This window comes from Micromys minutus, assembly GCF_963924665.1.
Source record: "Micromys minutus genome assembly, chromosome: 5".
Lineage (NCBI taxonomy): Eukaryota > Metazoa > Chordata > Mammalia > Rodentia > Muridae > Micromys > Micromys minutus.
Window position 1 is genome coordinate 5,489,945 of NC_137974.1, and position 17,199 is coordinate 5,507,143.

At 44.3% G+C, this 17,199-nt stretch overlaps 1 protein-coding gene across 3 annotated transcripts in view; it reads left to right on the plus strand.

Moving 5' to 3' along the window:
• Window positions 1-17,199, plus strand: part of ELF1 (E74 like ETS transcription factor 1) — a 90,277-nt gene that overhangs the window by 13,168 nt on the left and 59,910 nt on the right. Inside the window, exon 1 of one of the 3 annotated variants that reach the window (XM_080916808.1) lies at window positions 10,635-10,696. The exons of the other annotated variants lie outside the window; for them this stretch is intronic. The gene's annotated coding sequence lies outside the window, so the exon portion shown is untranslated. Of the gene's footprint in view, window positions 1-10,634; window positions 10,697-17,199 lie in introns of those variants that run through there. 3 annotated transcript variants of the gene reach the window in all.

Genomic DNA, 17,199 nt, shown 5'->3' on the forward strand with positions numbered 1-17,199 from the left:
TCTTAGGAAGCAGTTTTCTCCCTCTTCCACAGCTGAACTCCATTCACCAGGCTGGGTGACAAGGGTCTTTTTAATCCATTGAGTCATGTCACCAGCCTCTTCTGGATGATTTTCAGTGCAGAGCTTACAGTGGGTGACTGTCAACTATCAAGACCAGCCTGGAATTTAAAAAACCCCATCTTACCTCCCTGCCCCCCATCAAGAGATGAGACTAGTTTGAGCCATTTCCCTGGTTATGGGGTGGTGTGTGTTCCGTGTGGGCACATAGCCTCTGTGCCTCCCTCTCCCTGAATCCTGAGGGTCTTCCTCAGACCTCTTTTGTCTTTAGTCTACTGTAACTTCCCCTGTAATAATTCTCCTCCTCAGCCTCTGTATCAGATGGACCATTACTGTGGTCGTTTTCTGGTTCTCTGTTGACTTTCTTCCTATACACCAATTGTTCACCACAGAATTTTCAGTCAGTGGGAGAGTGCCTGGCACAGAGCAAAGACCTAAGTACTGGATAGCAAGTAAAGGTCAAAATCTGACTCGAGGAAACCCACCGCTGCTGACCACGATTTCATCACCCAGAGATCCGCCGTGTCTGAAGGCTGACTGAAGCCACCCTCGCCGTTTTAATATGTATATGCCACTTGATTATATTGCCTTCCCATGTCAGCGCCACTTCATAAAGACAGCCACTTTTGGTGTTTGTACATATGCAGTCTCTGTGTGTAGGCCGGAAGGCAACAGTGTGTGCCATCTTCCTGTATTTTAATTTTGTATTTCAAAGGATTCTTTAAAAAGTTTAGTTGTATAATTTTTTGAGTGTGTGTGTGTCTGTCAGTGTGAGGGTGGTTGGGTGGCTAGTGGTGCTGGTGCCCTCTGGGACCAAACTCTGGCTCTCTGGAAGAGCAGCAAGTGTTCTTAGTCACTGAGTAATCTCTCCAGCTCCACTCTACCTTATTTTGGGGGGGAGGGGGGCAGAACCTCTCATTGAGGCTGGCCTTACCAATTGAGTTAGGCTCACTGGCTACTGAACTTCAGGACCAATGGACTTTTCTCACCTCCCCCCCCCCCCCCGGGCCTCCAGTACTGGGGTTACAGACGCACAGAGGCACTTGGCTTGTTCTTACCTGGGCACTGGGTGTCTGATCCTTGTAGGTTGATAGCCTGCATTTCCCCTATGAAGCTATCTTCCTGCATCAAGACCATCACTTAACAACTAAATGAGATAGATAGTTCATGTAATGAAACATATATATATATAAAATAAGTCCCAATTAATGGCAACAGTTGTTTTTAGATGTGTTACTTGAACAATGCTATGAGTCTTTCTACATCTTTGTGTATACTTTTATTTTGTCAGAAGAAATTTCTAGGATTGAAACTGTTTGGGGTGTTTTGGTTGTGACATTGCCTCTAGACTGATAGTCTTCCCTCTTCACAGGAGAAGGAGGGCATTTGTTTCCCTTTTGTTCTCTCTGGTCATTTGACTTTTGGCTAATTTAGTGGATGAAGAGTGGTTCTGCTTTTGTGTCCTCATTCTGAGATTGTATTCTTGCCCCAGACCTTCTTTTCTATTAAGGTAATTAGACTTGATGAACAGAGTTTTAAGCTCTGGTTTTATTATAATCTCCCCCCCCCCCCAAGAGATGGTTTCTGGGTTTCTCTGTGTAACAGCTTAGACTGTACTGGAACTTGATGTGTAGACCAGGCTGGCCTTGAACTCAGAGCTCTGCCTGCCTCTGCCTTTGAGCGCTGGGATTAAAGGTGTGTGCCGCTGTCTGGCTCATACTTACATTTTTATTATTACCACTCTTCTTTATTTACTGAGTTCATGTTGGACGGTGCTGCTGAGAACTGAATTCAGATCCTTCACACAAGTAGTGCTCACCCCTTTCTCCTGAGCCTCTCCAGTGCAGGGGTTACAGGTGTGTGCCAAGATGTATGCAGTGCTGGATGCCAACCTCAGCATTGTGAGTGGTTGGCAGACACTTTACCAGGTGAGCTACCTACCCCTCAGTCCTCGTTTTCACTTTTTTTTAAAACAGATTTTCTTTCTTTTGTTTTGTTTAAAACGTATGTATATGAATGTCTTTGCTGCATGTATGTATGTACGACACGTGTGCCTGGTGCCTGCAGTGGCCAGAGCATCCTCTCTAACTGGCATTACAGCTGATTATGAGCCACCGTGTGGGTTCTGGGAACTGAACCTGGGTCCTCTGCAAGCGGAAATTGCTCAACCACAGAACCTCATCTCCAGTATCTGGTTTTTACTTTTTGAAGTACAGAATTTGCTGATTTTGGACATATGTGTTCACATGTATTAGGCACTTAAAATATACGTATTTAAGGCTTTGTTGTTTATTTTGTTTGATTTTGATTTAGCTTAGGTTAAGATGTTTGTAAAATTTTATAGGTCAAATATCATTTCTTTACTTTTTTTCTGCCTTTAGAATTATATCTAGAAAGACATTTCTTGTCATTTACTGTATAACTGTTGATTTGTGTTGTCTTCTGGTGCTTTTGTTTATAGCATTTAGATATGATTGTGATACAGGAGTATGAAATTGTTGACTAATTCCATTTACTGACAGATACTTGTTTTCAAGCAAAATGGAACAGCAGTATTTTCTTCAATGCCATTTTAATTATTATCTAAAGTTTATATTGAATCTCTTCTTGTTCCTTCTTTGTTCTGAGATAGGATCTCAGAAGTTCAGACTGGCTTGGAATTGCTAGCTACCCCGTGCTCGACCCCCCCATCCTGATGTCCCAGCCCCCCGAGTGCTGGGGTGTTACAGGTACGGGCCACTGAGCCTATGGCCTAGCTCTTCTTGACACAGGGTCTTGCTCGGTAGCCCTGGTTGACCTGGACCTCACTTTTTTCTCTCTGTTTTTTAAAGACTTCTGGATGTCTGCCCTTGTTCTTCTGCTGGATTTGAGCAGCATCTTGAAGGAGGTTCGGACATGGTGACCAGGTAGAGAAGGCAGTGGATTCTGGCAGCTTCTTCATCGGGTTGTGGCTATCAGAATTCTAAGTCCTTGTATCAGATTGTTCTTGCATCTCTTCCTTTATTTGTCTCTCTTAAAGACTTACTTTTGACTGGATCGAGTCTTAGAAATAGAAGATCTCAGTGAGAGCAGTTGACATTTTTTGTCATTCTGTTCTGGGCATTTTTCATTCTCTTGGCCAAAAGTTTAGTCTGTTCTGCAGCCTCCTCATTTTTCTTAGTGTGTTGTTTCTTCAGAGCCATACGTCAGTGTTTGTGTCACGGACACGCAGAGTAACAAGACACTGAATCCCAGCTGCTTTGGTCCTGGGCTTTTTAGCATCGTTGTATAAGGGCTTTCTTAGAACATATTGGTGGATACTCACCGAGGAGCTTTTGGGTCCCACTAGCTCTTTTCGGCCCCACGGCTGAGGAACAGTAATATGTGTCGGTCTCGTCCCCCCCCCCCCCACGATAACGCTCAGATCGATATCCAGTGTGAACAAAAACAGATTTGCATTTCCGTTCTGTAGTTTTGCTGCTGTTGTGGATTGTAATGTCATCCTGACGTGCAGGATGTCTGGCATGCAGTGTCTGCCCTGGGCCAGGACCCTTTGCTTCATAGGAAAACCTTGTTTGTTGTTCTATCGTTGATTTGTAGCACATAACCCTTCTACTCTTCATCCAGTGTGTGTCCTGGCTAGGTTCCTGTGCTGCAGTAAACACGGGCAGGAGTCAACGTGACGATGGCAGGGTTTACTTGACACCGCCCCATCACCGTCCATCATGAAGGGAATTGGAGGTGGAAAGCAGAGGCCGTGCAGGAACACTGCTCACTGGATTGCTCCTCTTGGCTCTCAGTTGGCTTTCTTATACAACCCGGACCCATCTGCTCAGGGATGACGCCATCCACAGGGGGCCTGGAACCTCCTTATCGATGGATCGTCTGTGGAGAGTGTGCCCTAGGCCATCTGCAGGCCATCCATGGAGGCATTTCCTCAGCTGAGGTTCTTTCTTACTAAACAATGCTGGTTTGCATCAAATTGACGAGAACCTAACCAGGACACCGTGCCGGCCTGACAACTGTGTTCTGTCCGACAGTTTTCCTAGACCACCCCTCCCCATATGTGCATGACACGCACCACCCTCCCAAGGAAATAATAAAAAAACATTCAAAATATTTCCCACGGTTTAAAACTTGAGATCTTATGTAGAAAGAGCAATGATTCTGGCTTGATAACAGGCTTCTTAAATCCTGGGTTTGTTTATCTAACCACGTGGCCACAGCCAAGTCAATAATGTATTTACTTAGTTAGGCTTTGTGAGTATGCAGCACCGCATAGGGCAAGTCATACTTTTTGATCAAGTAGGTAACATTACATTTTGTGTTGTTTGGGTATTCACATTTGGGTCAACTCAGTCGGGAGTAGGTACATATTCTAGGGTGCCTAGGCCCTCTCTCTATGAGATACTCATATTTCAGTAGTGACAAACATGCTTTCAGCAGCAAGAAAAGGCAGACCTACCAGCTGGGTGTGGCACAGACCTTAATCTGAGCATGTAGGAGGCAGCGGCAAGCCCATCAGCCGGGCTACGTATGGAGTTCCAGGACAGCTAGGGCTACATAGAGATATGCAGTGAGAGTAGGGCGGGGGAAGGAAGGAGAAGAGCGTAGGAGAGAAGAGAGAGGTGAAGAGGGCACACACGCGACTTGGATCCTCTCTTTGTTAACTTTTGGTTATTCCAAAGCCAGTTCAAGTCACTAGGCTGGTCCTGTATTACTGCATAGTGAAGTTGAGTCCATCTTTCTTGCCTTTGCTATCGAGACAGAAGCTTGGACTGTCACCTGGGGTGGCCTTGAACTTGAGTCAGTGTTCTTGCCTTAGCATCCCCAGTGTCGGATATTAAGCCTGAGCCACTAACCTGCTTACACTTCCACCTCTTGATTAGAAGGCAGGCAAAGTCATGTTGCATACAGAGAAAAATTAGCAAACTGGTAGCTGCCACCACACCAATGGACAACGAGAAGAAAAAGACTTAACTATGAGCATCTGACAGACTCCCTAGGCAGTGGGAACAGCTCGTTCAAAGACTCAGGTCAGAAGAATGCCTGGTGTGTTCATGAGGCAGCAGGAGAGGTCGGGGAACAGCAGGAAGTGCTAAGATAAGATCACAGTGCTCATCAGCCAGGATCTTTCAGTCCTGGTCAGCATCTGCTCAGGACTTTAATTCTGTGTGAGAAGAGGAACTGGAATGACTTTGATGCCCACTAGTGGGATGACCTGACTCAGCTTTTATATGCATCACACTGACTGTTCTTTTGAGAGTAAATTAAGGAGGGAAGCGGAGCTGAAGTCATTGGTAATTGATCCAAATGAGAGATGGCCACAACCTCGTACAATCTGGAAAAGATGAGCTGCTCTCAAGGACAGCCCAAGCTAATCTAAAGCTGAAAACGGCAAATCCTCTCCGAAATCATGAGTGACCTAAGAGATCCTTCCAGGAACACTCTAGAGAAGAATTCGATGATGTATTCAAAGTTGTTGCTGAAACAGCTGAATCTGAGATGTTTTGAAACTAAAGAGTCTCTCATTCAACAGGAGAGTTTTCACGCTCCTTCTTCTGCGGGGTAAAGCTGGCGTGGGGAGATAGCATGGCTTCCTGCAGATGAGCTGCTGAAAGACATGTCTTATGGCGACATTCACAACCTGCCCGTCCCCCTTCCTTTACTTTTGATGTTACCTCTTGTCTACCCTTTTATACTAAATCTTTTCCTTGATATTTGTCTTAATCAGTGTTCTGTTGCTCTGAAGAGACACCATGACCATAGTAACTCTTATAAAGGACAGCATTTAATTGGGGCTTAGTCTATTGTCATGGCAGGAGACATGCAGGTATGCTGCATGCAGGCAGACATGGTGCTGGAGAGGTAGCTGAGAGTTCTCCATCTGGATCCACAGACAGCAGGAGAGAGACAGAGGGACAGAGACAGACAGACAGACAGACAGACAGACACTGATCCTGGCTTGAACTTTTGAAAACCCAAAGCCCACCTGCAGTGACACACTTCCCCCAGTAAGGCCACACCTCTAAATAGTACCACTTTTTGGTGACCATGCATTCAACTCTATGAGCCTATGGGAGCCATTCCTATCAAACCACCACAGTATTTGAATTTGTAGTTGGCTTCCCAGAGGAGTCCTGCCACCCTGTTCCTGTGCTTCCTCTGGGCCCAGGCCACTCACTATATGTCTCATGGAACTTTCCATGGGGAACAATAAGAAACCAGCTTTCTCTCTGTTCTTTTAGTACTGAACTCTCTAACTTTATAGCCTTCCACAGTTGTTGCTCTATTATCTGCAAAATGGGGGAGGAGGTATCTGTTTAGATCCCACATAATGTACAGTTTACAAAAAAGATAATATATAAGAATTTGGAGAAAAGGATGAATTTATAGACTATAGTGTACTAGATTAGGGAAGACTTGGCATATTCCCAATGTATATTTTGCAAAAATAATTATATCTAAAACACCTTCAAAATAGATTAAGATAGGCTACCTCCATGTAAAATAATTACATGTAAAACACCTTTAAAATAGATTGATAGGCTACCTCCATGTAGCCCAGGTGGCTTCAGATTTGCAGTCTTTCTACCTCTATAGTGCTGGATTGCAGGCGCCTGTGCTTGGCTGCTTTTAGGTTTTACTTATGTATGGACAAAGAGCAGTGCAGTTTAGCTACAGCTAATGTCCCTTTGTTACAGCAGAAAGACTTCAAGGAGGGCTTCATAATTCATGTAGACAGCATTACAAAGCATGAGTGAAGCCTAGGTTAAGTATCCTATATGAATATTCCTATGTTGTTGTGTGTGTGGTGTATGCATATTTGTAAGCAAGTGAGCGCTGCATGTCTGCTCCTGTGGAGGCAAGAGGTCAATAATTACATCATTTCCCCTTTCCTTTTCCTCCCCGAGCCTCTTCCTGTACTGCTTCTCTCTCTAAAATTTATGGCTTCTTTTAATTGTGTGCACTCTTCCCCTTCTCTCTTTGTTTTTCCTAAATATATAAGTACATCTGCTCAGTCCATGTACTTGTATATATGTGGTTTCAGGGCTGATGACGTGGTAACCAACTGGATAGCCAGTTGGGAGGCTCTTCTCTAGGGAAAACTGTTTCACCCACTCTCAGTATTCCTTAGTTGTCTGTCTGTCTAGGTCTGGCACCCTGTGAAAATTTCCCCGTCCATGACTACCAGTGGTGTCTTGTTTATGTGAGCAGTGCTGTTGAGACGTCTTGGGTATAGCTTTCTTGACATCTCTAGGAGACACACCCTTATAGAAACCTGCCCTTATTTTCCTGACTCTTACAATAATATTTCTGTCCCCATTCCTCCATGTTTCCTGAGCCTTAGGTTCAGGAATTGTGCTGTAAGTCAGTGTGTGTCCGTTGGTAGTATAGGAGTACTTGTTCTTTGCATTTTGATTGGTTGTGGTTTTCTATAGAATGCAGTTAAGAGTTAGACTAGCTTACTAGTGTGGTGGTTGTAGGTTCTCCAAGATTCATGACCTTACTAGCTCTGGGTAGTTGGCTAGGTTTCCTGGACCAAGCATGATTTCCTTCTTGTTAAGCAGGCCTTGACCAGTTAGAGAGCTGTTGGTTACCGCTAAGATATATGAACCACTGTTGTACCCTTAGGTTAGGGTGCCATGCTGATCATGGGAGTTTCAAGTCTCTCACTGAACCTGGAATTGCCACTTTGGCTATTGTCCTAGTTTTGTTTCCTGCTGCTGTGGTAAAATACCCAGATAGAAGCACCTTACTGAAAAAAGTTTCATTTAGTTCACAGTCTCAGGTTCCCGTCTGTGTGAGTACATTTCTATTGTGCCACATACCAAAGCAACATAAGGAAGAGAGAGTTTATTTTGGCTTACAGGTCCAGAGGGATGAGTCCATGGTGGCAGAGCAGAGACTCGGCAGCTGACCCAGACGTGGCTGGGGGAATACTGAGACCTTGCGTCCTTTCCATGGAGCAGAGAGAGCAAACACGAAATAGCATGACTCTTTAAACTCGTAAGGCCCACTTCTAGTGATACACTCTCTCCCAATGAGGCCTAGGCCTCCCCAAACAGCACTGCAAATGGGGACACGTGTTCAAATACATGAGCCTATGGAAAAAATTCTCATCCAAACCACACCACAGGTCTTCATCGTCAGGAAGTTAAGGCAGCAGGAACCTGAGGCAGCTGATTGCATTGGAGCCACAGTTACAGATAGAGAACTGTAAAATCATGTTTGTCTGCTTCTGCTGAGCTGTCTCTGTTCAGTACAATTCAGAGTCCTCTGCTTAGGGACAGGAGCCACCCATCCACAGTGGCTGCGTTTCCTCATCTCTGTATTATTCTAAGAAGACCTCTTAAAGACATTCCAGAGATCTGCTTCTGGTGATTCTCCATAGTTTTGACAGTTAAAGCTAAGCACCAGAGCTCCAACTGTCCTGTGAGCCTCCGGGAGTTCCCTTTCTCTCCCTCCCACACCCCGGTTCTCGGGTTCCAGCTGTGTGCTGTGGTACCCAGCCTTTTCTGTGGATGTTGGGAATCTGAACTGAGTTCCCTGTGCCATGAGTATTTTACTCCCTGAACTATCTCCTCAGGCCAAATATTTCTTTGCCTGAAACTTTTACCTGCTTCTCAGTTTGTGGGGGCTGTGTCAGTTTAGGATTGAAAGGGCTATGAGGACAAAAAATAATAAAATGGCCACTTTGGGGTAACCTGTCCTGTGTATTAATTTCAACTTAGACAGAAATTACCTGAGAATAGTGTGTATTATATGGAAGGAAAGAAATTTGTTGAGACAATATCTAGCTTATGAATCATTTAGCTAATATGTATCAAGCAACTATTTTAATGTAGAAATGCCATTAGACTAAAAGAAGTAACCAGCAAGGCACGAACACAATTGATGTAAAATGCTGTGCTCCTCAGGTGTTTCAGCAAAGTAGGCAGCAAGAGCTCTGGAGGAAAACTACTACATTTGGGGTCTAATTGCAATACTTGAGAGGCAGGGACAAGAGAGTGAAGAGTTCAAGAACCTCACTAAATACTGAGCTGGAGACTGCCCTGGGCAGCAGTGGGGCCTTCTTTGATAAGCACTCACAGAGAGTCCTCTAGTCCTTTGCGTGCTATGGTGTGCAAGTGTATGAACGAATGTGCGCATGGTCCGTGCAGCTCTTAGGTCCTCCACACAGTGCTGTGGGAGCATGAGAAAAGGGTAGTGAAAATTTAGTGGCACAGAGGAGAGAAGATCTCACAGGAGTGGCAGTGGTTAAAGACGGTGGGGTGGCAAAGCCTGTTTAGAAAATCTAGATTATAGGTGACTAAGAAGAGGTTGCAATAGGGTAGACTGAAGTCAAGATTTTGCCTGCATGTATGTCTGGATCCCCTGGAGTTGTGAGCATGTGGGAATCGAACCTGGGTCCTCCAGAAGTGCAGAGAGATAGTTCTTAACTATCTCTCCAGCCACAGATAATTTGTTAGTTGGTTTGAAATTTGAAGATCAAACTTGGGGCCTCCCATTTTGGCCAAGGGCTCTACCACTAAGCTATGTTGGTAGCCCTCTTTAGGTTGTTGGTTTTGTTGGTTGGTTTATTTGTTTACTTTTGAGATACGGTCTCACTGGGTAGGTCTGGAACTTACTGGGTATACCAGGCTGGGACTCACAAATAGGCCTGCCTCTGTTGAGGATTAAAGTGTACATTACCATACCTGGCACCTCTTTTGTTTTCAGTGGAAATCGATTTAATAGGTCATAGAATTTATGAGAAATTTCTTAATACACAGTATTCTTGAATTGAGAATCAGATACTGATAGGCATATATGTTAGAAATGAGCATGGATTAGTTTTTGTCAATTATAGTAGTATCTTCTTTATTACTTTCAGATAATGTCTGATCAGGATAGGTTAAACCCATGTACTCAGACTGCATGGTGGCTTCTCATGCTCTGTGTGGTTGCTTAGTCCATACCACCAGCAAAGATTGATTGACCTGGTCTTTAAAGTCAGTATAATTTTTCTTCAAGAAATGCCATATAAATGGAATCATACTGTACATAGCCTTTTAATACTAGGCTCTTTCAGTAATATGCTTCTAGCATCATCTAAGTCATATAATGATAATTCCTTTTTGTTGCTGAGGTTGGATTATGTACTAACGTTTCATCCTCTGTTTTTGTTAAGTATTTGAGAATGTGTGTGCTGTGGCACCATTATAAGGAACTTAAATGAATGACTTGTGAAATAGGGATGATCTCTGTACCTTTTAGAGAAGTTAACCCAGAGGCTCAGAGCTTACATACAGAGGCCTAGATTGAACACCTAGTTAAGTAGAGTTGAGACTCACTCTGTAGTCATCCACTCAGAAGTCAGTGTCCTTAACCATTAGTCTACTGGGCAAATGGTTAGTGTTGGTTTCTTAATTCTTTCTTCATGTTCTGAATGAGTTAATTTTCTGTGTGTGCCCCTGTGCTCTCGGGTGTAGAGGCCGGAGGACTCAGGTGCTCTACCCCTTCTTCTTATTACCCCTAGGCACGGTGAGCCCTGGGATTCTCCCGTCTCTTCCTTGTGAGGCCCCGTCTCTGACGTTTGTGCTGGGCATCTGAACCATGTCTTAAGGCTTGTTCCATGGGCTCTCCTGACCCACCTTCCCTTAAGGCAGCCTGAGATGTGAGTAGATCCCTTACTGCTCCCTTGCCGATCTTTGTAATACATTTCCTGTCTAATTTTCTGTTTATCTTTAAGGAACAAAGACAACAGTTGTGGGCAATTATTTTCATTTTGCTGGGTTGTGGTCTTAAGGACCCAAGGCTGCTGGGATTGAGGCGTAAACAAAAATAAACTTCGATTGTTAATTAGCATAAAGTGCATCTGTATGAGAATTAAGGTCACAAATACCACCTTTCCTTAACCTCCTCTACACAGAATCTTTGTTTCATAGACAGTAAATACCAAACAAAAGTAGCAGTAGTTGAAATCACTTAAAATATGAGGTCTGACTTCTCCAACACTTTTGTAAATTTAATTAAGATAGGTAGGTCTTGCGTTTATTTTTAAAAACAGATTTGCCAAGCAGGTTACCCACAGCCCTAGTGCTCTCCTGTTGGTGCAGCGCGTGCTGCAAGAGTATAAGGCTCACCTGGTTTACATAGTGAGCTCCAGCTTAGCAGACCCTAGTGAGAAAAAGAAACAACAAATTTAAGGAGAAATAAGCACGGTTTGGTGTGAAAATGTTTCCTTTTAAAAGAGAAAGCCTGTTTCCTTAAATACCTTGCCATAAAAATATCTCTAGACCAACTAGTTTTTCATTTTAATGCTAATTTGTTTTGTAACACTGACAGTCCTCACACATGCTGGACAAGTTCGCTACCGATGAGCTAAGAATACAAATTTAGACAGGGGTTCCAACACCCTCTTCTGACCTCCGTGGACACCAGGTACACAGGTGGTACACAGACAGGCAAACACTCTTAAAAATAAAACAAATCCAACAAATGATGAAAAACATTTATTAGTAAAGTATAATCTGCATAATTGCATTTTTGAGGATTTTATAAAATTCACATTGCTGACTGGGAATTTTATGAATAGCTTCCTGCCAATTATCAAAAATGTGGTGAAGAAAGGACTAGGAAGATGGCTCAGTGGTTAGAAACAGTTGCTGTGCATTCGTGAGGATCTGAGTTAAAATCTGCACACACACATGCACACACCATAAGTGAATATAAAAGAAGCAGAGTGCTCAGATGTGTGTTTATGTCACTCACAAGTGTGTCTCAGTGGCATTCTGTGTGCCTAGCAGGACAATGTGTAGGAGCTGCTTTTTCCTTATACCTTGTGGGACCCAGGCACTGAACTTGGGTCATCAGGCTTGACAGGAGCCTTTATCTGCTAAGCCATCTTGTATGCCCTGAGACTTTTTTATGTGTGTCCTTAATAGGACTTTGTTCTGCAAACAGCAACCTGAGGATTTAGAAAGGGCATAGAATCAAAAGTCAGAACTGAAACAAGTTTCAAAAGTCCCCAGATCTCCATGCAATTCCAGTATTTAACAAGAACAGGAAATGGGGCTGGGATTTAGCTCACAGGTAGATTGCGCTCTTAGCACGTGCAAGATCCTGGGCTCAATTCTTAGGACTGCGAAAACCCACGGAGAAAACAGAATGCCCCAGGGACGAGGCCTGCTTGGTAAAGCACCTGCTGTGGAAGCATGAGGACCTGTGTGTGGGTCCCCAGAACCCACATACAAACCTGGGCATGGCGGGCTTGTAAGCCCAGTCTTCAAAGGAAGTGGGGGGAAAGGAGACAGATCTCAGAAGCTCATTTGCCAGCAAGCCTAGCTGAATTGATTATCTTCAGGTTTAGTGGGAGACTCTGTCTCAAAAAAATAGAGATGGAGGGCCCGGAGAGAAGACTCGGCGTGCAAAGGCTCATGCCCCTGGTCTCACAGCTTCAGCTTGATCTGCGCTCATACACTGGAAGAAGAGAATGACATTGTACATAGGGTATCTGAGTGCTCACATGCAGACACATACATGAGGAAAGTAAAGGCTGATAGCACTTGTGAGGCTCGGCACGGGGATAGTGTAAAGTTGTCGGATGCACAGTAGAGTATTTTTGACAGTAGACGAGCGGTTTTGTTAAACAGCACCCCTTTCACACCCCTCTCAACTCTCTAAGTAGAAAAACCTTCACATGATCATAATCAACAACAAAAAAAAAGCCATCTTTAAAAACATGAATTAACTCTATTTTGTGTACAGAAGTTTTGCTTCCGTGTGTGAGTGCACCACTGATGGGCCTGCTACCTACAGAGGTCAGAAGAGGGAGCCTGGTCCCCTGGAACTAGAGTTTGGGTAGTTGTGAGCCAGCACGTGGGTGCTGGGACTCAAATCTGGGTCCTCTGCAAGAGCTGCAAATGCTCTTACCCACGGAGCCATCTTTCCAGCCCCCAAACCATCATCTTCACTGTCCCCTCACTTCTGTCTGAAGTGTCTCTAATCGGGCTGTCTCTCCTTGGAATGTCGTGTGACTTTTCCTGGCTAGAGAGGGCAGAGATAGAACAAAGAAACTGTGTCATCCACGTCCAGCGCAGTGAACCAATCAGCGTACTGAGGTTACAGGAGCTCGGGTGAGTCTCCAGCAGCTGAATCACAGGCAGCACCCACCCTCAGGGACGAGTCAGGACTTAGAAAAGCTACATCACCGGAGACCCGGTGCAGCCCTATACCATGACAGGATCCCTCCTTCCCAGCAGATTACATGACTCCATGTAGCTGGACTCGGAACTTCTCATTTCTGTGGGCTACCTGTGCTCTTTGAGATTTTTGGGAGTTTTATGAGCTCTCTTTTCTCTTAAAGAAATATTTCAATCTGGGAAAATCATTTATATAATAGACTATTACACATACAACCTTTCTTTAAAAAGCACACCTACTTTATTTATTTGCATATGAGGGTCTTTCTCTTCCACTTTTTCTTTTCTTTGACCTGCACATACGTGTGAATCCCATGTGCGCACATCTCTTGGAACTGGAGTTACAGATGGCTGTGAGCTGCTATGTTGGTGCTGGGAAACATCCTGGTTCTTTTAAGAAAAACAGGTTTTCTGAGCCATCTCTCCATGTTCAACCCCATTAAAAAAAATTAATAGTGACCTTCATATGGCTGAAACAAGTCATTTTTCTTCAGACCTCATCTGCTTTGGTCCGAGATCAGCATTTGGTGCTCACTCAGCACTTTCTGTCAGACTCCATGCTGGAAGGGGAGGTCTTGTTTGCCTCCTCTGTGTCTCTGTCTTCCTTCTCCTCCTCCCTTGGAAGCTCTTTGTCATTTCCCCCATCCCTAAATGATGGAGTGTCCCAAGAGTTTATTATATTATCCGTGGCTCCATGTCATGCACATGTACCTGGAACATATGCTAATGATCCTCAGAAGTATTACTTGTTTTTACCTGTCTGATATTCTATAACTTAAATTACGACAGAAAACTAACACTACTTCAGTACTGATACAAAGTCAGTAAATCTTATACACAATGAAAGGCTAAGAGGAAAGATATTTGCTTAAGGTGTGTGTGGTGCATACGTGTGTACATGTGTGTATTTATTCTTGTACAAATGTATTTGTAACCAAATAGGAGTTTGTGTAACTGGTCATGTCTTGTGTAGTAGCTGGCGTTAATAACAGCCCTTTGCTGCTAGTTCTGTGATCTCTCGGTCTTTAACAGGTACCCAGTGTGTTGTGCTGGAGGGCTGGAAAGCTGATGTAGCCAGCTGAAAGTACACTTTCTGGCTCACTTATGGATATATACGGAGAATAAGGCATTTGCTAAATCAGTAGCCAGGTATCCGGATTTGCTCAAGGAGGGAAAAAGTACATCTGGTTAAATTTACAATACTTACTGTTGTTATTATTACATAGTTATTGTTTTCCAAGATCATTTCCAGATGGGTGCTGAAGACCACCTTACAGCTGTGGTCTCTTTCGGTGACTGTGCATGTGACAAAGGGCTAGCACAGTGTCTGACACTCAGTGCTCTGGGCACATTTTTAACGGGTGAGAATGATTAAAGGTACCTGCAGTCAGTGGTTGGCCTTGAGTCTGTAACATGGAGAGAGCAGTTTCTATGTATAGACCCTCCTTTTCAAACTTAAGACAGGGTCTCTGAACCCTGGTTAGCCTCACTGTGTACTAGGTTGGCTTCAGACTTGGCAGTCCTACCTTTGTCTTGCTGGATGTGAGGATTATTGCTATGCACCACTACACCTGGCATCTTTTTTGTTTTTATTTTTATGATAGGACAAGAATGGATCAGTGTTTGAGGTTTTACTGAAACAACAGCCTTAGATGTATTTCCCCGAAGGCTCTCATAAAAATCCCAGTGATCAAAAGAATTGGAAAGGCACCAGCCTAGATAAAGGACTTGTAAGGTAGTCAGGTTTATGATGATAAGTATTTTCGATAATTGTAAAAAGGTCTGTTTAGGGAATTGATGCAGAGGAGACACTTGACCAGAGAGTTGAGCGGATGTTCAGTAGATGGCCTGGGTGTTTGGGATGAGGCGGTCAATCCCAGGAAACACGGTGGTAAGGAGGGCAAATAGAAGTGGGGAAGAACAATTCCAAATTCCAGAAGGTTTCAGTAAGTCTGGACTCTGTATGTGTGCATGTGGGCTCGTAAGCTTATGAGCCTGTTTGGTGTGTGTATATGGGAGAGAAAGAAGGAAACATGTGGGTAGAGAAATGCAGTGGGGGTTGGGACTGGGAAAAGAAGAGACACTGAAGTCAAACGTCAAAAGCCTTGACTACCGTGATAAATGGTGTTGTATGTATGTATGTCTTTAATTAATTAATTAATTTAATGACAGGGTAATTGGGTCACCATGTTTAGATTCATTTCATGGTTGCTTGGCTTCATGTGCCTGGGCAGAAGATGATAGCAGGGGTGTGGGGTGTGAGTGAGTGAGTGTGTGTGTGTGTGTGTGTAACCCCACATTTCACACATGCTTGCAATATGATTTGCTGTCCTAGAGGAGTACCCTTAGCTCTAAGGACTTTTTGTTTTTTCAGTGTTGTGGATTGAACACAGAACATTGCACCACTGAACCGTACCCTCAATCCTGTTTTTGTTTATTTGTTTAAAGAAAGGGCTTTGCTGTGTAATTAGGGCTGTTCTTGAACTTGCCGTGTAGCCTGGGCTGGACTGGGCCCCGCGTTCCCCCGCCTCGGCCCGAGGAGCTGGGATGATGGGCATGTGCCCCTGAGCTCTGCTCCCAGCACTTCGTGTGTTTCTGTGTGTGCTTGCCTGCATGTGGACAAAAGTCTATACAGGGTGTCATTCCTCAGGAGCTACCCACCTTGTTTTTGAGATAGGGTAGATTTGGCTAGGCTGGCTGGCCAGTGAGTTCCAGAGGTTGTCTGTCCTCGTTTGCTTTACCAGGGACCGAACTCCAGGGCATTTCTCATACTAGGCAAGCACTTACTTGACTGTGGGGCTCCATCCCAACCCAAGGTCCAAGCTGTCACCTGGGTGACGGGTAGCACACTCACGCCCCCATGTTTGTGAGGTGAGTGCTTTAGGGACTGAGCCGTCTCCCCAGACTCCTTCCCAAGCTGTGGTTGTCAAGTTAAAACTCAGTGTTGCCATGTGCTTGTCTTTATTTTTATTTCATATGTATGGGTTTTCCTGGATGTATGTCTGTTTACCATACATATGCAGTACCTGAGGAGTTCAGAAGAAGGTGTCAGACTCTGGGGCTGGAGTTACAGACAGTTGCGAGCTGTCATGTGGGTGCTTGGGATTGAACTCAGATCCTCTGTAAGGGCAGCTGGTTCTCTTAACCACTGAGCCGTCTCTCCAGCCCCATGTGGTTTTGTATCATCCGCTTACTTTTACCTTTTCCAATCGGCTTATGAGAGTCAGATTAGGTTCACATGGCTATTACGCAGACTATCTCAGCTCTGGACAATGTGCCGGCGGTCTTTCCAGCGGACCGGGGACGTCCCACTGTTGACTGTTCCTAAGTGCATGGACTCTGAATATTCATTCAGATATTTGGTAGTCAGATTAACTTAGTCTTCTTTTGTGGAGTGGAAAGTTAGTTCATTGAGTCCTAAAGATGATTATTAGTAAAAGGAACTTCAGTGAAATAGAGTAAGTAGGCCGGCCATCTTGATGAGCTAGTCTTTTCAAATGCAGTATGCTCACCGAGGGGCCAGGGTAAGCTGTAGTGATGTCTCGGTGGCTCAGATGGTGACTGGGAGGCAGTGCTGTAGTAGTTTCCCATTGGATTAGCCTGGGTACAGGGCAGCAGTGCTGGAGAAGGGAGCAGTATTTGGGAGGCATTAAGGCACGAGGAAAGTTTTACCCCACAAGTGAAGCTGCGGCTGTCTGGGAAATGATAGTTAGGAACCGTGATTGCATTGGTAGCTTGTAAAAAGTACCTACCAACCTTTCGGCTCTACCTAAGATTGTTTTGCTGTGTTGGACTGTCTAACATGAATTTTTAAAAGCCGTGTTAATTGACACTTATTTTTCCTCTGAACTTTGGATTTTCTAGTGAATTTTATCTGTTCAGAGAACCTGTAAGTCTGCGTCTGGTAACAGTTTGCTGGCTTTTCCAGATTACATAGCCATATATCCCTTCCTATAAGGGTTAATGAGTAGCCAGG